At 40.7% G+C, this 20,301-nt stretch overlaps 1 protein-coding gene and 1 pseudogene across 2 annotated transcripts in view; both read left to right on the forward strand.

Moving 5' to 3' along the window:
- ESR1 (estrogen receptor 1) overlaps positions 1-20,301 on the forward strand; it is a 401,644-nt gene that overhangs the window by 197,194 nt on the left and 184,149 nt on the right. The window lies entirely within an intron of this gene.
- Positions 6,888-8,801, forward strand: LOC138445164 (RNA-splicing ligase RtcB homolog pseudogene; annotated as a pseudogene).

Consider the following 20,301-nt stretch of genomic DNA (forward strand, 5'->3'; position numbering starts at 1 on the left):
CCTGGTTGGATCTCCTTGCAGTCCAAGAGACTCTCAAGAGTCTTCTCCAACACCACAGTTCAAAAGAATCAATTCTTCGGCACTCAGCTTTCTTCACAGTCCAGCTCTCACATCCATACATGACTACTGGAAAAACCATAGCCTTGACTAGACGGACCTTTTTTGGCAAAGTAATGTCTCTGCTTTTGAATATGCTATCTAGGTTGATCATAACTTTCCTTCCAAGCAGTAAGCGTCTTTTAATTTCATGGCTGCAATCACCATCTGCAGTGATTTGGGAGCCCAAAAAGATAAAGTCTGACACTGTTTCCACTGTTTCCCCATCTATTTGCCATGAAGTGATGGGACCAGATGCCATGATCTTCGTTTTCTGAATGTTGCGCTTTAAGCCAACTTTTTCACTCTCTTCTTTCACTTTCATTAAGAGGCTTTTTAGTTCCTCTTCACTTTCTGCCATAAGGGTGGTGTCATCTGCATATCTGAGGTGATTGATATTTCTCCCAGCAATCTTGATTCCAGCTTGTGCTTCTTCCAGCCCAGCATTTCTCATGATGTACTCTGCAGATAAGTTAAATAAGCAGGGTGACAATTTACAGCCTTGACGTACTCCTTTTCCTATTTGGAACCAGTCTGTTGTTCCATGTCCAGTTCTAACCGTTGCTTCCTGACCTGCATACAGATTTCTCAAGAGGCAGGTCAGGTGGTCTGGTATTCCCATCTCTTCCAGAATTTTCCACAGTTTTTTGTGATCCACACAGTCAAATGCTTTGGCATAGTCAAGAAAGCAGAAATAGATGTTTTTCTGGAACTCTCTTGCTTTTTCCATGATCCAGCAGATGTTGGCAATTTGATCTCTGGTTCCTCTGCCTTTTCTGAAACCAGCTTGAACATCTGGAAGTTCACGGTACATGTCCTGCTGAAGCCTGGCTTAGAGATGAATAAATTCAGGTGAATGAAACAATATAGCAGGCAGCTCAGTGTTTCTGTCCTTCAGATCTTTTAATGTGGACTGAGCAACTTTCTTAAAAATTTGGCAGAATATGATGGGATCATCTCAGTTCAAGGACTATTTCCCTACTGATTAATGATTTCTTCCATCAGAGTTACCAATGAGTTTCAAGTTGTTAAATCCAGCAGTCAATTCCTAGTCCTCCTCTTGATAGATTAGCAGCATTGCACACAGTAGATAATTCTCTCCTTAATGTGCTGATTTTACTTACCTCTCAGGACAATGTACTTTTTTCCCCGCTCTTACCCGATTTGTCTCTTTCTCTAGATCTTCTCTGAGTTTTTCTCATCTTCTTTCCCGACTCTTAATATTGGAGTGGCCTGGGGTTCAGTCTGGGGAACCCTTCTGTTCTCTGTTTGTTCTCACTCCATTTTAGTATTCCCTAGTTCCATGGCTCTGAATACCATGTATATGCTGACTGCCCAGTTTATAGGCTTCCCAGGTGGTGCTAGTGGTAAAGAATCTGCCTGCCAGTTCAGGAGACGTAAAAGACATAAGTTAGATCCCTGGGTTGAAAGATTCCCTGGAGGTGGGCAGTATTCTTGCCTGGAGAATCCCATGGTGAGAGGAGCCTGGAGGCTTACAGGCCATAGGTCGCAAAGAGTCAGACACGACTGAAGTGACTTAGCATGCGCATGTGTCCAGTTTATACCTTTAGCTGACTTTCTCCCAAGTTTGTGACTTCTATATACAATTCCTCGTGTGTGTTCCTCACTTGGGTGTCTAATGAATACCTCAAACTCAATTTGTTCAAACCTGAATTTCTTGTCTTTATCCTTCAATGTGCTTTATCTGTGATCTTTAATCCTAGCTGATAATTTCATCTTTTGAATTGTTCAGACCCCCAAAACTGAATTATCCTCAACTCTTTTCTTTCTCCCATACATCACATTCGGGAAGTTCTGGTGGCTCTGCCTTCAGATATTTTCGGACTCTGACCCCTTCTCCCCGCCTTTATTGTTGCCACTCTGGTCTGAAATAACATCATCTTTCTCTCACTTTATTGCTGAAGTCCTACTTGCTTTTTTCCTTGCTTCCCTGTAGTCTTTCCCCTGCGAAAGGTATTTAAAAATGGAAAATAAAGCACTTGTCAAAACCCTGCATTGCTTCCCGGTTCACTCAGCTGATGCCATTACAGTGGCCAGAAGACCCTGCCTCCTCCCTCTTCTTACTTCTTTTACCTCTTTTCCTATTACTCTCTGTCCTGCCTCCTCCACTCCAACCATGTGGGCATTCTAAAATGCCAGGTGCACTTCTGTCTTGAAGCATTTACTCTAACTTTTCCTTCTCCCTGGAATGCCATGCCCCCAAATATTTGTGGACCTAACTCTGTAACCTCTCTCAAATTCTGCTGCATTATCAATTTATCAGTGAGGTTTATCCTGACCATTGTATTGATAGTTTGCTTCATCCACACATCCCGCAGTTCTCTCAGTTTTCCCGTGTTGCCATCCTGCATCTCCACCTTTTAATATATTGCATAATTAATTTCAGATGATTTATGATTTGGTATCTGTCTCTCTAAAACGTAGGCTCCAGATGGGAGCTTACAAACAAATAAAACCTGCCTGTTTGTTCACTGATGACCTTTCAAACGCTTGGGTCAGTGCCTGCATCTAATAGACAATCAAGAAATAGTTGTAGCATACACGACTTAATAGAGTGAATGAGCACAACCAAAAGTGCATTGTTAAGTGTTGAGCTGTGAATAGGTTGAGTGTCAAGAGTCCTGTTTTTCTAATTAAGAACATATGCTTGGAAATTAAAACCTGTATAGCAGTTAGCTTTTACTGCATAGCAGAACCTCACCTCAACACCTCAGTGGCAATACAACAAGAAGCGTCTCTTACTCACATGTCAAGGAGATGGCCTAGATGCTGGCATTGGCTGGGTTCCCTCCGAGGCCTGGCGGTCAGCTGGCTGTTCTGGCTGGAGCACCTGGGATGACTCAGTTTTGCTTCACTTGTCTCCCATTCTCCAGCAGGCTTGTCCGGGCATGTTCTCATGGTAGGTCTGAGGCATGGAAGAGAACAAGCCCCACACTGCAAGCCCATTCCAAGCTTTTGTTTGCATTATCCATTGATGTCCAAGGCCCCAAGCCAGTCAGATGGCTGGGTCTTTGGCTTCGTGAGAGAGACTTTCAGAGTTGTGTGGCAAAGGCTACAAAATTGGAACCATTTTTGTAATCTTACCACAATCAGAAATATGAACTTTTCAGATTTTGGACTCAAAAATAGAGACTCACGAACTCTTACACGTGGACGGGACCTATGGTCCATTTATTCTTCTTCCATACTCAGTGTAGGAACCCCCATCTAGCATTGCTGATGGCTGTGTTGGGGTGCTGAATGCAGATGTCAATTTTGTGTTCACACCCCATATACATGATGAGTGGACACAATAGGGCAAAAAAAAAAAACAACAAAAAAAACAAAAAAAACCACACAGGAGTAGATATGAGCCAGTAATTCTGGAAAAATAGGGGCTTGTTTTATATATGCCATATTTTAGTAATTCATTTAGATGTAGGTTTGGACTTCCCTAGTAGCTCAAATGGTAAAGAATCTGCCTGCAATGCAAGAGACGTGGGTTCGATCCCCTGGAGAAGGAAATGGCAACCCACTCCAGTGTTCTCCTCTGGAAAATTCTGTGAACAGAAGAGGCTGGCGGGCTATCATCCTTGGTGTCACAAAGAATCAGACAAGACTGAGCAACTAACACTTTCACTTTTGTTTTTAAAGGACAGAAAGAGGGATCTTCATTTACCTTTTCAAGGATAACCATGTCTCACCTTGAATGAGACATAATTCAAAGACATGCTGACAGATATTTACAAAAATTCCAGAACTGGGTCTTTCTTATATATTCCTATAATTTGCTTTTGCAAAAGCAAATTATTCTTGAGATGATGTAAGGACCCTTTCTGTGGATAGAACTTATAAAATGCAGAACTTTGGGGGCAGTAATTGTATGAATAAATTGCTACTTTTTAAGTTCTGTAAACCTAAAACCTCATAAATGTTCATGTGTTCACTTTTTATTTCAGTGATTGTGATTAGGATAATAAATGATGCTTAGGGCTAAAAGAACTTAAAGATCACCTAGTCCATCTCTTTGTTTTTCAGCTCATTGTTCTTACCCAAGTTACACAGCTAGGTAGCTGCTCAGACTGGAAGCCAGGACTCCTGACACCTAGTTCTTGGCTCTTTTCATAGTCTAGCACTACCTCGCTGACTTGGAGGACTTAGAGTGTCATGAGAAATAGACACGTGCATGAGTAAGATACTAATATCACACAGACCAAAATTATGACTTAGGAAACCTTACTGTGGGCCTCAAATCCTGTTCTTCTTCAACAAAAATATTAACACATTTGGCTTAATTGCACAACAGAAGCGCCAAAATAAATTTATATGGAGAGTGTGCTGTTTTATTTTAAAAAGAATTACTTAATATTTAATTACTTCCTATTGCTTAATATAATTTAAAAAGAACATTTTCTCCTTCAGGCCAAGGGTTTTCACTGTTTTGAGATAACAATGGCAATATTTGTTGAAAGCCCATCTGTTTTCTTTTTTTAAATATTTAGACTATTCTAGTATAAAAAATGGTAACTTTGCCAAGTAAAAAGGAGAGCTGGCTAAGGGTCCAGTCTGAACCTGGCTCTTTCAAGGACTCTTGGGCAGATCATGTAATTTTTCTGAACTCAATTTTCACTTGTGAAAAATAGGAGCTTAGCACTGAGCACTAGAGCATCTTTTGAATCTTAAATTTTATATTTTATGAAGAGAGAGTCAGAATCTAAAGCTAAAGTTATGTATATGAGTGTCCCATTATGAAGAACATATTGGTAAGTAACTATCAATATTTATATTTCAAGCTAAATTTTCAAAGTAGCTAATGACTGGAAAAACCTGTTGAATTGGACAAAGCTATTCTCTTCATTGATTAGCGTGAAAAGTGAATGTCTTCGGAGTGAAGAGCGTCACCAAAATGAGTTTGATGTTCATAGTGATAGGCACAGATGGCTATAACATCACTACATCAAACAGATCAAGAATAAAGTTTGTTGAGATAGATAGGGCTTTGAGAAGATAACTAAGCTCTTTTTTTGGTATTCAGTTCAGTTCAGTCGCTCAGTCATGTCTGATTCTTTGTGACCCCATGGACTACAGCATGCCAGGCCTCTCTATCATCAACTCCCAGAGTTTACCCAAAATCATGTCCATTGAGTCGGTGATGCCATCCAACCATCTCATCCTCTGTTGTCCCCTTCTCCTCCTGCCCTCAATCTTTCCCCCAGCATCAGGGTCTTTTCAAATAAGTCAGCTCTTTGCATCAGGTGCTCAAAGTATTGGAGTTTCAGCTTCAACATCAGTCCTTCCAAAGAGCACTCAGGACTGATCTCTAGAGATGTATCAATTGTAGTTGGGTTTCCCAGGTGACGCTAGTGGTAAAGAATCTGCCTGCCAATGCAGAGGTGGGTTCAATCCTTGGGTTGGGCAGATCCCCTGGAGAAGAGAATGGCAACTCAGTCCCATGGACAAAGGAGCCTGGTGGGCTATAGTCCATGGGGTCACAAAGAGTCAGACATGACTGAGCAACTGAACAACAACAGCAAAGTTATGCTTAAGATTTGAGTCCCAAGAGCAGGTGAAACTTCACAGTGTCTGCTTTGTGGAACAGAGAAAGGAAGAGGCCGAAAAGATAGTGTTTTGAGAAGTTCCTGATTAGATACCAGACAAATGAGTCTGGTGATTTTGGCTTGAAAACTTATCCAGTCGGTATGAACCAACATACATGAGATGAGATGTCTTAGAAATCTTGAAAATATATGCCAGCCCTAAAAGATATTTAAAGGCAAAGTGATGAGACACGTGGAAAGAAAGGTTCTGGTTACACCTGGAGACAACACATGGTTTAATTTGAGCTTGACTGAGCAAATAAAAGTAGTGAGAAATATGGAAATTATACTTAGGGATTTGTATCTTTAAAAGTTTGCTTAAGACTAGTTACTATTATATTTATTTTATATTAAATTTTTGGCAGTCTTAGAAAATTTTATATAACAAATGTCAGGCCAACTTCAAACTTCTTGCCTAAATCATTTAAAATAAGGGTAACCTTTATGGAGCATTTACTATGTGGAGGTGTTTGGAGACACAAGGGTAAAACATGATCACTGAACAGTGTCTAGAAACCTTGTGATTCAAAGAGACCTTTCACTTAAAAGGTGACCAACCCCCTTCCTTCCCTCAAAAGACCTGAGATTTAAGTTGGCCTAAATATTCCTGCTGTCTCAGTTTATCCACCAGTTCCGACCTTAGTGATATCTATTATACTTTGTACTCCCAGGAATCAAGCTCGTTTGCTGGCTGACCTTTCGTATTTTGTGGTTTCAACTTCTGGCTGATATTCATGGGGATATGTCCTATTGCCAAGCTAAGTCCTGTCCATCCTAGATTTATTTCCATCTCTCTGTGGGTCTCAGTCTCACAGAAAACATTCCTGTATGAATCCATTAACTGCATCATCAGGCTCTCCCAAGATCAAAGGCATGAATTATATTTTGGTGAGTAAAAGTTGGTACATGAAAGTTAGCTTTTACTTTTCATATATGATGTAGTATGATGTTTATGTCTTTAGCTTTCAGAATCAGTCTCCCTGGCTTCAAAATTTAGCTCTGCCTAGAAATGAATGAACATGAATGAGATACTTAACCTCTCCAGACCTCAGTGGACCATAATAATACCTACCTAATATGGTTGTGCAAGAATTAATCTGTAGTTTTTATTATTGTATTTGGCCCGTAGTGAGCTCTCCATATAAGTTGGTTGCAACAATAATAAGAGTACAGTCAAAGTCAGGAGTTTTCACCATGAATTGCTGTTATAATGATGAGCTGCACTTCTTGGAAAAGATCAATAAAAAATGCTGGAGAATCAAGAAGGGCTTCATGCCCAACATGCAGGTTGAAGGAGTTTGCTATGTGAATGATGCTTTGGAAAAATTAATGTTTGAAGGATTAAGGAATGCCTGTCAAGATGGTGGTGTTGGTACCTTTCTGCCAGCCATGAAACAAATTGGCACCGTGGCCGCCCCGCCTGGGATTGTTCATCGATCCGTTGGTCTTCCTGATGTCCATTCAGCTTAGGGTTTGCTGTTGGGAATAAGGCAGCCTTTGATATGAATGACCCTGAAGCAGTGGTATCTCGAGATGGTGTCGGATTTGACGTTAACTGTGGTGTCTGCTTGCTGAGAACCAATTTAGATGAAAGTGATGTTCAGCCTGTGAAGGAGCAACTTGTCTAAGCTATATCTGACCACAGTCCTGTTGGAGTGGGGTCAAAAGGTGTCATCTCAATGAATGCCAAAGACTTGGAGGAAGCCTTGGTATAGACTAATTCCTGAGAGAAGGCTATGTCTGGGCAGAGGACAAGGAGTATTGTGAGGAGTACAGAAGGATGCTGCAAGCTGACCCCAGTAAAGTCTCAGCGAGGGCTAAGAAGAGAAGCCTTCCCCAGCTGGGGACTCTGGGAGCAGGCAACCACTATGTAGAAATCCAACTTGTTGCTGGGATTTTCAGTGAGTCTGTTGCTAAGAAAATGAGCATCAGCCGTAAGAAACAGATGTGTGTGATGATCAAAAGTGAGAGCAGAAGCTTGGGACACTAAGCCACAGATGCTCTCACACAGCTATGGAAAAAGCTATGAAGAGAGACAGGATTATAGTCAATGATGATCAGTTGGCTTGTGCTCGAATTACTTCCCCGAAGGGTCAGGACTACCTGAAGGCAATGGCAGCAGCTGAGAAAGAAAATCAGTCCTGCATGTTCATTGGAAAGACTGATGCTGAAGCTGAAGCTCCAATACTTTGGCCACCTGGTGCGAAGAGCTGACTCCTTAGAAAAGACCCTGATACTGGGAAAGATTGAAGGCAGGAAGAGAAGGGAATGACCGAGAATGAGATGGCTGGATGGCATCACCAACTCAATGGACAAGAGTTTAAGAAAGCTCTGGGAGGTGGTGATGGGCAGGGAAGCCTGGCATGCTGCAGTCCATGGGCAAAGAGTTAGATACAACTGAGCAACTGAACTGAACTGAGAACTATGCCTGGGTCAACTGCTCTTCCATGACCTTCTTAACCCATCAGGCTTTTGTCAAGGTCTTCAATGCAACCCCTGACGACTTGAACCTACATGTGATCTATGATGTTTCTCACAGTATTGCCAAAGTAGAACAATGTAGTGGATGGGAAGGAGCGGACTCTGTTAGTACCCAGGAAGGGGTCCACCTAAGCCTTCCCTCCTCACCATCCCCTCACTGCAGTTGATCACCAGCTCACTGGACAACCAGTGCTCATTGGGGGCACCATGGGAACCTGTAGCCGTGTTCTTACTGGCACTGAGCAGGCCATGACTGAGACCTTTGGAACAACTTGTCATGGAGCGGGCCTTGCATTGTCTCAAGCAAAGTCAAGACATAATTTAGATTTCCAGGATGTTCTACACAAATTGGCAGACGTGGGAATTGCAATCCAAGTTGGCTTGCCCAGGCTGGTCATTGAAGAGGCACCTGAGTTCTCTACAAGCGTGACGAATGTGATGAACACCTGCCATGATCCTGGAGTCAACAAGAAGGCCATTAATCTGAGGCCAATTGCCGTTATCAAAGGACAGAATGCTGACTGCTGCCACCGAACACTGCTGATGCTCACTGAAGTGGAAATGGACGAAAACACCCCTCAGACATCAGACTCGAGACCTGACAGGCTCCAGGGTGTGGTGCTCTAGCTGCCTGTTTCAGAATGGCTGGTGGGGCAGCTTCCAATTCTGGAGTCAGTGTTGCAAACTTTTCTTCTGGAAGGAGTCATGTTGCCCCCATTTGGAAAGGAAGGCGTATGCTTCCTCTCTGATTATCCCACAGATTTTTAGGAAAATCTGTTAGTGGGTGGGGCTAAGTCAAAAGATTGCCTTACTCAGTCACACAAGTCTTTCTTCATCAGAATGAAATTCTTTACATCAACCTCTTTTTCCAGCCTGAGAGGTGTTGTGAAGGCCATTCCATTAAATAGGAAGGCTTTGGAATGTTTCTTTTTTCCCTCCATTTGTCACTTTGTTCACTTATCCGCTCTTTTATCCCCTTGCCCTGCACTGAGCAAACCCCTAAAAACCATTCTTATTTGGTGCATACCTATGATTCAAAGCAGGTTGTTGAACAGATGGATAACTCTACAAGTTATAGAGGGGGGATGTGCGTGGAGGTGTAGGGATGGGTACCCAAAAGAGAAAATCACTCTTCATAGACTTGTTACCTTTGTCTTTCTAAATAGAAGGCAGAGTTTTGACTTACCTGTAACAATGGCATCAGCTGGTGTCTGTCATTAATTAGGCCTGGTCAGGGAGACTTTTCTTGAAAAATAGCTCGCATGACTGCATCAGAGAACCCCCACAAAATACTGAGTATCTTTACATTTGTGATTGACATTATTATAAAACATCAAATGGCCACAACTGTGATGCTAATGGTTAATCTGTGTTGACAGGCTGACTAGTCTTGTGCTTCCTAATCAGATGAGGTGCTGTGTACTGTGACGCCCGAAGATGCTAAAGTTATAGGCTACTAAGTCCACAATTGAGTCCAAACACTAAAACAGAAAAACCTAATAAAGTTGTAATACATTGTCTATAGTGAAGCGAAGTCGCTCAGTCGTGTCCGACTCTTTGCGACCCCATGGACTGTAGCCTACTACACTCCTCCATCCATGGGATTTTGCAGGCAAGAGTACTGGAGTGGGTTGCCATTTTCTTCTCCAGAGGATCTTCCTGATCCAGGGATCGAACCCAGGTCTCCCGCACTGTAGGCAGACGCTTTACCGTTTGAGCCACCAGGGAAGTCCACATTGTCCGTATGTCATCCTTTATATTTTATTGCTTAGGACAGTTAGTATTTCTACTTGATTCACTTTGGTCAGTGGTCCTGTTTTCTGATTTTCTCCCTGGTTGCTTTCAGAGATGTACCTTAAAGATATTCTTTTCTAACACTTACACCTCAAAGCCTGGCGTGCTGAAGTCCATGCGGTTGCAAAGAGCCAGACTTGACTGACCGACTGAACTGAACTGATCTCTTAACTTATAATAAACCTCCCTTCCCCACTGGAGTATCTTCTAAATGCAGAGTATCTTCTAGAGGCTGGAATAAAGCTGACTTCCTCTGAAAAAATGTGATGTGAAATAGCATGGTTTTACTCTGAAAACTTGGTGACTTTAATGATTTTGATGGTAGAGTTTGAAAGTTATCAACAAGTTAGTACTATTAATGCAATAATTTATAATTATTAATTGTATAGTGTATAATTATGCCTCTGGGTTGGACCAGTGACCATTGTGCACAGATGACTTAAGGATGCAGGTTATCTGTGAACACTGGAGGGCATTTAAGATGAGAAACAGGCTTCTAGCAGGTGCTAGGTTCTCTAGAGATGAGGCAACACTGAGTGTCTGTGTGGACTCTATCTAACTGGGCTTTCCCAGTGATGTCATTTAGCAAACTCCACTGCCAAAACTGTGATGTCAGTGTAAGAAATGCTGTCAATCATCCTAGGTACATATGTTACGTCCTATTTGATGCTTTGAAAGTCACTCTTTGGGGAGGGGAGAAGGGAGCAAATGAGGAAGAGAAATAAAGAGGAATGGTTTGTGCCATGGTGTTTCTGTATTATAAGCTTTTCTTATATGTAGCATTTCTCCCAAACTTGGCCCTCTTAATGACCTTGGGAAGTAATGGTTAATATTTTGAGTTCAAAAAGAAAACTGCAAACATTGTTTTCCTTGTTCTAAAGATGTTATTTTCCCATTTGAAGCAAAAAGCCATTTTAAAATGAATGTTCAAATGAAGTTGAAAAGATAAAGAGTACACTCAATTTTTGCCTTGTTTACTTAACCTAATCTCCATATAAAATGCAATTCCACCATATTATTATAATTAATTAAGAATTATTTAGTAATCAATTATTCTGTATTTAGTTCAGTTTGGAAAATCAGTGATATGTAAAATGTAGTTGCGTCACCCCAAGGAACCTGTAATTTAACCTCCTGTCCACCTTGGCATTTAGAGTCCTTATCTTCTCAGTTCAGTTCAGTTGTTCAGTCATGTTCAACTCTTTGTGACCCTAAGGACTGCAGCACCAACTCCTAGAGCTTGCTCAAACTCATGTCCATCAAGTCGGTAATGCCATCCAGCCATCTCAACCTCTTGTCATCCCCTTCTCCTCCTGCCTTCAATCTTTCCCAGCATCAGGGTTTTTTCAAATGAGTCAGTTCATTGAATCAGGTGGCCAAAGTATCGGAGTGTCAGCTTCAGCATCAGTCCTTCCAATAAATATTCAGGACTGATTTCCTTTAGGATTACTTCTTTGATCTCCTTGCAGTCCAAGGGACTTTCAAGAGTCCTCTCCAACACCACAGTTCAAAAGCATCAGTTCTTTGGCTCTCAGCTTTCTTTATGGTCCAACTCTCACATCCATACATGACCACTGGAAAAACCATAGCTTTGACTATACGGACCTTTGTTGGTAAAGTCATGTCTCTACTTTTTAATATGCTGTCTAGGTTTGTCATAGCTTTTCTTCCAAGGAGCAAGCGTCTTTTAATTTCATGACTGCAGTCACCATCTTTAGTGACTCTGGAGCCCAAGTGAATAAAGTCTGTCCCTGTTTCCATTGTTTCCCCATATGTTTGTCTTGAAGTGATGGGACCAGATGCCATGATCTTTGTTTTTTGAATGCTGAGTTTTAAGCCAGCTTTTTCACTCTCCTCTTTCAGTTTCATCAAGAGGTTGTTTAGAGGTTCTTTAGTTCCCCTTAGCTTACTGCCATAAGGGTTACCTTCTGAATCACGTCTATTTTTTAAAATTTATTTTAATGTATTTCTTGGCGAATAATTGCTCTACAATGCTGTGTTTTTTCTGCCTTACGACAATATGAATTAGCCATAAATATACATATGTCCCCTCCTTTTGAGCCTCTATCCCACCCGCCCCATCCCACCCCTCGGGACATCACAGAGCACTGAGCTGAGCCCCTAGTGTTATATAGCAACTTCCTGCTGGCTGTCTGTTTTACAGTAATTTATATATTTCAATGCTATTTTCCCAGTTTGTTCCATCCTCTCCTTCCCCCACTGTGTCCGTAAGTCTGTTCTCTATGTCTGCCTTGCAAATAGATTCATCAGGACCGTTTTTCTAATTTCCTGTGATTATACGATAGTTGTTTTTCTCTTCCTGACTTACTTCTCTCTAACAGGCTCTGTGTTCGTCCACCTGTGATCTGCTGTCAGAATTCTGGTGTTAATCCAGGTATTGAACATCTTGAACCTTGCCAGTCTAAGGACAAGCTGAATACAGTGGTGGGCAGTCAGTTCCAACTGCAGGAGACCGGTTTCTGCCATCTTGGCACTTGACTGCTGCTTGACTTTAACATATGTTTACTTCATTGTCTGCCTTCTGCCTCCTCACTTTCATTTTGACTCTTTGGCATGATCCCATCTACATAAAGCTTTGATTTTTGACTACTAGGTTGTTTATCTGACTGATCGTTTCTCAGTGTTTGAATCATGTCTAGACTTTGCTGTTGCTTACCATGGTTATGCATACCACTCAGCTCTGGCCTCAATTCTGTCTTGGAATCTTCTCCCAAGTGGCAGACTGTCCATGCCCCTTAGCTTCGGACCCTTTTTGATTGTGCCATCTCCCAGCAGCCAGCCAGCTGCCTGGCACTGCACTTAATGTATCTTTGTTGATTAAACACTTAATTGAATAGGATATAGATTTCATCTTCTAGGTGCCATGTTGAGTTGAGCCAAGTTAGTGACTTTAGTATTTTATTTTAAAAATATGTTCATCTCATATCTATGTGTGTGCTTAGTCACTCAGTTGTGTCCAACTCTTGTGACCCCAGAGACTGTAACCTGCCAGGCTCCTCTATCCATGAGCTTCTCCAGGCAAGAACACTGGAGTGGATTGCCATTTCCTTCCCCAAGAGATCTTCCCAACCCAGGAATCTAATCCTGGTCTCCTGCATTGCAGGCATATCTATGCAGTTGGCTTTTTAATTTCTGGGAGCAGAGACTGTCATATTCTTGTTTTATTCATAGCACAGTGATATCTTATAAATAGTTGTTATTGATGGTGGGTTTAATGATAATGGAGAAAGGAGGAGAGGTGGTCTATCTTAGTGTTTAGGTAAGTCATTCTCTGGGCATTACTCTGTTGTTCAGATCCTTAAGCATGACTGAAGTAACACCACTAATCATAAGGACCTCTCCTTCCCCTTCTCTCTCTCTCCCTCTTTTTGCCTAGTGCACAGACCTGTGGAAAATTATTATGTAATTTTAGGCATAAAAAATAATGACACCAAATACTATTTATTTGAAATTCGGTGGAAGTAAGAAATAGATTTAAAGGCCTAGATCTGATAGATACATTGCCTGATGAACTATGGACTGAGGTTTGTGACATTGTACAGGAGACAGGGATCAAGACCATCCCCATGGAAAAGAAATGCAAAAAAGCAAAATGGCTGTCTGGGGAGGCCTTACAAATAGCTGTGAAAAGAAGAGAAGCGAAAAGCAAAGGAGAAAAGGAAAGATATAAGGATCTGAATGCAGAGCTCCAAAGAATAGCAAGAAGAGATAAGAAAGCCTTCTTTAGCGATAAATGCAAAGAAATAGAGGAACAGAACAGAAAGGGAGAAACTAGAGGTCTCTTCAAGGAAATTAGAGATACCAAGGGAACATTTCATGCAAAGATGGGCTCGATAAAGGACAGAAATGGTGTAGACCTAACAGAAGCAGAAGATATTAAGAAGAGGTGGCAAGAATACACAGAAGAACTGTACGAAAAAGATCTTCACGATCCAGATAATCATGATGGTGTGATCATTCATCTAGAGCCAGACATCCTGGAATGTGAAGTCAAGTGGGCCTGAGAAAGTATCACTATGAACAAAGCTAGTGGAGGTGATGGAATTCCAGTAGAGCTATTTCAAATCCTGAGAGATGATGCTGTGAAAGTGCTTCACTCAATATGCCAGCAAATTTGGAAAACTCAGCAGTGGCCACAGGACTGGAAAAGGTCAGTTTTCATTCCAATCTCGAAGAAAGGCAATGCCAGAGAATGCTCAAACTACCGCACAATTGCACTCATCTCACATGCTAGTAAAGTCATGCTCAAAATTCTCCAAGCCAGGCTTCAGCAATACGTGAACCGTGAACTTCCTGATGTTCAAGCTGGTTTTAGAAAAGGCAGAGGAACCAGAGATCAAATTGCCAACATCTGCTGGAGCATGGAAAAAGCAAGAGAGTTCCAGAAAAACATCTATTTCTGCTTTCTTGACTATGCCAAAGCCTTTGACTGTGTGGATCACAATAAACTGTGGAAAATTCTGAAAGAGATGGGAATACCAGACCACCTGACCTGCCTCTTGAGAAATCTGTATGCAGGCCAGGAAGCAACAGTTAGAACTGGACATGGAACAACAGACTGGTTCCAAATAGGAAAAGGAGTACGTCAAGGCTGTATATTGTCATCCTGCTTATTTAACTTCTGTGCAGAGTACATCATGAGAAACGCTGGACTGGAAGAAACACAATCTGGAATCAAGATTGCCGGGAGAATATCAATCACCTCAGATATGCAGATGACACCACCCTTACGGCAGAAAGTGAAGAGGAACTAAAAAGCCTCTTGATGAAAGAGGAGAGTGAAAAAGTTGACTTAAAGCTCAACATTCAGAAAATGAAGATCATGGCATCCGGTCCCATCACTCCATGGGAAATGGGGAAACAGTGGAAACAGTGTCAGACTTTATTTTGGGGGGCTCCAGAATCACTGCAGATGGTGATTGTAGCCATGAAATTAAAAGACACTTACTCCTTGTAAGAAAAGTTATGACCAACCTAGATAGCATATTCAAAAGCAGAGATATTACTTTGCCAACTAAGGTCTGTCTAGTCAAGGCTATGGTTTTTCCTGTAGTCATGTATGGATGTGAGAGTTGAACTATGAAGAAGGCTGAGCACCGAAGAATTGATGCTTTTGAACTGTGGTGTTGGAGAAGACTCTTGAGAGTCCCTTGGACTGCAAGGAGATCCAACCAGTCCATTCTGAAGGAGTTCAACCCTGGGATTTCTTTGGAAGGAATGATGCTAAAGCTGAAACTCCAGTACTTTGGCCACCTCATGGGGAGTTGACTCATTGGAAAAGACTTTGATGCTGGGAGCGATTGGGGGCAGGAGGAGAAGGGGACGACAGAGGATGAGATGGCTGGATGCTATCACCGACTCGATAGACATGAGTGTGAGTGAACTCCGGGAATTGTTGATGGAGAGGGAGGCCTGGCGTGCTGCAATTCATGGGGTCGCAAAGAGTCGGACACGACTGAGCGACTGAACTGAACAGAACTGATCATGACAAATATATAAAACTATACCTTGATTAAGTCAAAGAAAAGAAATATTTAGGAAGTAAAAAGAAACCATTTCCAAGTTTATTAAGTTACGATTTCCTCACTGTGGGATTATTTTGGTCGTATTCAGTATCACAGGTATGAACTATTTTGTTACTTGTTAAAACTTTTCATTGTTGTTGTTTAGTCCCTAAGTCGTGACCCCATAGACTGTAGCCCACCAGGCTCCTCTGTCTGTGGGAATTCCCAGGGAAGAATATTGGAGTGGATTGCCGTTTCCTTCTCCAGGGGATCTTCCCAACCCAGGAGTTGAACCCATGTCTTCTGCATTGCAAGCCAATTCTTTACCGATGAGGCACCAGGAAACTTTTTATAGATATTTGTCTTGAGAAGTTCTAGGTATAGCATCTTTACTGTTGGATAATCCCTGTTTTTCCTTTAGCCAATACTTTTATGTTCATTATTTTGTTCCTTGGGGATTCAAAGTATACATTTTGCTATACATGGGAATTTTCTATAAAATATTAGTTGTAGTTTGTTGGTTTCATAATGAGTTTTCCAGGTATTCTTTCTTGTGGGCAGATGTTAACTATATTTAAAACAAACAAACAAACAAACAAGCAAAAATGACCAGACTGTATTTATGCACATTTTTATTGTCTCCCTCTCTCTTTCTCTTTCTCAATATGGTTTCAATTCATTAAATGAAAGATTTCTTTAAAAATAAGTTTTAAGCATTTTCCTTAATAATAATTAATTTTGGAATAACTTAGCTATGTTTGCTCCAGGGCTTCAGTTCACCACTTATTTACTCCAACCCTTCCCAAAATTACATGTTGCACATGTGGAACTGATTCCCTTCACATGGATGTGCTGTTTACTCCCAAAGCAATGTCAGTTTTTGACTTTTAGTAATGGTAATGGGTCAGAAAAGTGCCCATCCACGCCCGTCAGATAATCGACATTTTTGAAATGTAAGCCATTGGGAAGGCAGGGAAATAAGTACTCAGTGACTTTTTAATTTAAATTAAGAGAAAAATTAGAGAATCATCCGATACAAAGATGGGCTTCCCTGATAGCTAGTTGGTAAAGAATTCGTCTGCAATGCAGGAGACCCTGATTCGATTCCTGGGTCGGGAAGATCCCCTGGAGAAGGGAAAGGCTACTCACTCCAGTATTCTTGGGCTTCCCTGGTAGCTCAGCTGGTAAAGAATCTGCCTGCAATGTAGGAGACTGGGTTCGATCCCTGGGTTGGGAAGATCTCCTGGAGAAGGGAAAGGCTACCCACTCCGATATTCTGGCCTGGAAGTCCATGGGGTCACAAAGAGTCGGACCCAACTGAATGACTGTCACTTTCACTGATACAAAGACAAATAAGACAAACCAAACACGTAAACTCTAGTAAGATAAATTTCAAAAATACTAAGGATATTAAAAGAATAAAATTCAGTCAGTCCTTTGTATCATGGATTCAACCAACTGTGGATGAAAAATATTTGGGAAAAAAAATTCAGAAATTTCCAAAAAGCCAAAAGTAAGAATACAATTTTACTTTGTTTGCATTTGGATAATCACATTGTCCCAGAGCTACTAACTGAATAATACATTATTTCCCCATTGATTTGTAAAGCTGCTTCCTTTTTATATGAAGATCCTGCTCTGATTCTGAGAATCTGATTCTGAGCTCTCTTTGCTATTTCTTTCCTCTGTTTGTCAATAAAACCATAGTTTTGATTTCTATAACTTTATAACTGTTTTCACTTTTTGATTCTTGTTAAAGAAACTTTGTTCTACTTCAAAACTGTTTTGGCTATTTATGGCCACTTTTGCTTCCAAAGGAATTTTAAAATCAATTGCATAATCATAAATTAATTTAGGGAATTTTGACATCTTTATGAAATCTTCTCACCCATTGACGTATAATTCTCTGTTATTTTAGATACTTTAAAATGATTTTTGATAAAATTTTAAAATTCTCTCCAAAAGATCTTACAGATTAAAAAAATTTACTTCTAGCTATTCCATGCTAGTTATATTTTAAAGATGTATCTTTTTTAAAAATTTGCTTTATCTTATTGTTTTAGACATGCAATTTTTAAAATATTTGCAAATTCAGTGTTGCATTGCTTATTCATGTAAAGTTTTCTCATGTTATTAAGTATTCTTCAACATAAGATTTTTGGGATCTCTGCATTAATATTCCAAAGTAGATATGCTATAATTTAATTATTTCCCTGATTATCGGTGTTTACATTGTTTCTAACATGTGCAATTTTAAACAAGACTATGAACAACTTTCTTGATAAGTCTTTGCATCCCACAATATTTATTTAGGATTCATTCCTAGAACTCAAATTGCTGAGTTAAAAGGTAAGCTCTTTTCCTTTGACTTTTGATATAGTTAAAATCATCCAGCAGTGTCGATTCAGAAGTCATAATATCACATAAAAGAACATGGTACGAATTACAAAATAAAATATGTTTCTCGATGTGGACTATGTCATGAAGAGAGCAGATTATAAATGGTATTTAAGTATTTTATTTTACTTGTGCTTATATTGAGCAATAAAAAGGAGAGTAAATAAGTGAATGAATACATGATTCTGGAAGGGGACTCAACAAGAAGCTAGTAAGAGTTAGCCTTGGGTAAGGGAATTTGCATGGTTTTTATTTTCTACTTTTTTCTTCTTTCTTCTTTTCAACAATGCACATGAATTATTTATAAATAAAAAAATTTTGAACTTTGATATCTTTATGTAGGTTTAGTGGAATAATATTTCTCCTTCATTTCTTTAATATTTAGGAAACTTTCTTCATGGAAATTTTTTTTTCTTCATGGCAATTTTTTAAATGTGTTTCTTTTGCTCTTTTAAGAATGAGGTTGACCAGCTGTATTACTATAACAACTGTGTACATTATGATCATTGTCTTTAGTTGCTAAATTTCACAATGATAATCATTTTATTCCCCATTAGACACTTAACTATATTTTAAGCGAGCTCAGAAATATCATGGAATGAATTCATTCAACATCAGCATTATAATACTGAAATGTCAATGACCAATGACTGTTTTGTATGTGTATATTAATATGCTTCTTGGTTATAAAGGTAGCCACTATTGCAAGTGAAAAGAATACATGAAATCCACTACTGCCTACTCTTTCCCCCTCTTTGCTTAAAACTGAAGCACAGATGACTAGTGTGATTCACTCATGAGGTACTTCATAAAGCTGTAGAGAAGTAAGTTAATTTTTCCATTCCTTATCAGAATGTTTTCAATCCCTCTTGAAGGTAAACAACACAAAGAGATTTCGTGAACAATAAAAGCTTTCCAAACAATTGAGAAGAAAGTTGTTCTGAGACAATAGCATGTGCCCCATCCTTTTATTTGAATTTGTTTTCTTAAGGCAATTACTGGCAGTTTGATGATTTTATGTTGAAAGTTATATTTTTCTCAGCAAGGCATCGCAGTAGCTCGGGTTTTCTTTCAGAGAGATTTGTAACTGACACATTATAGTTCATTCTGATTGCTTTCTCCACGTTCGCTCAGCAGCACACCCCATTCTGAAATATTATTCAGCAATGCTGAAATATTTTTATTTGGGCCCCTTCTGCAGTCAAGGTAATTCACCCCATCTTCAAAGAATAAAATGGAAAAAGGCAACCCAATCTCTGTGACCTTAAACTTTCACTGAAACTTAAGAGACTGGTTAGCTCAGCTGAGGAGAGCTTGGTGCTAATGACACCAAGGTCGTGGGCTTGATCCCATTACGGGGTGGTGAAACTCAAAAGCTCCATTGCCTTGACACAGACTCCTTGGGGCTTCTGCTAGCCATTCAGAGTGGGGCAAAGGAGTATGGATTTTTTTTAAATTAATCATGTCATAATTTTTTTTTAAGTCCCTCAGTTGTGTCCAACTCTTTGCGACCCCATGGACTATACAGTTCATGGAATTCTCCAGGCCTGAATACTGGAATGGGTAGCCTTTCCCTTCATGACTTAGGGAGTCTCCAACTTGAAGCTGGTTGTGGGATCAGGGAAGAGGGCTATCTGAGGCTGGAAGATAGGACCTAGAGTGCCTTGGGCTAGCGCACAGTGGAGGGTGAGAAAAGCTACATAGGTTTCAGGAAGTGGGTGTCAGTCCAGGCACTGTATTTAGTGGGTGAAGCAAAGAAAAGTGAGTTCAGCCACCAGGAGTGTTTTCAGATGGTGTCATTACATAAGCTGGTGTCAGGTCTCTGCCTGTAAGGAAGATAGCCATGGCAAGCAAGGGCCAAGGTCCGTGCTGGAAGATGCGCGGGCAGGTGTCATAAATGGCTCCCCAGCCACCACTGAGTTCAGGGATTAGACTCACTTCTGAAATGCTTGGGCAGAAGCCTGACGTCTAGAATGTGATCAATCAAGCCATCAGGGAGTGATGTAAGTGAAGAAAGGAGGACGTTTGGAGAACTAGACACCTGTCTTCTAAGGTCTTGGATGTGGATGTGGAATATATGCTGTTCTGTGTCTGGGAGCCTGATTTCCCCACAAGCTTCACCAGACCTGCAGGTAGAAGTTCTGCCACACTGTCTCTGTCTGCAGTGGCTGGCCTGGGGCCTGGGAGAAACTGAACTGTAGGTGTGGGCCACAAAAAAATCCAGCTGTAAGATGCTGTGGAGGAGGAGACAGAGGACAAGAGAGGGCGTTGTGACCAGGTGTCGTGACTGCAGAAACTAGGTGGAGAGAATGTTCCACTGGCAGTAACATCCTTTTCATATCTGACATAGTTCCCAAAGGATTTCATGCAGACTGTTCAGGTATAAATTTCTGCAAAGATGGAACTGTTCA

The sequence above is a fragment of the Ovis canadensis genome, chromosome 8 (assembly GCF_042477335.2).
Source record: "Ovis canadensis isolate MfBH-ARS-UI-01 breed Bighorn chromosome 8, ARS-UI_OviCan_v2, whole genome shotgun sequence".
In the NCBI taxonomy this organism is placed as follows: Eukaryota; Metazoa; Chordata; class Mammalia; order Artiodactyla; family Bovidae; genus Ovis; species Ovis canadensis.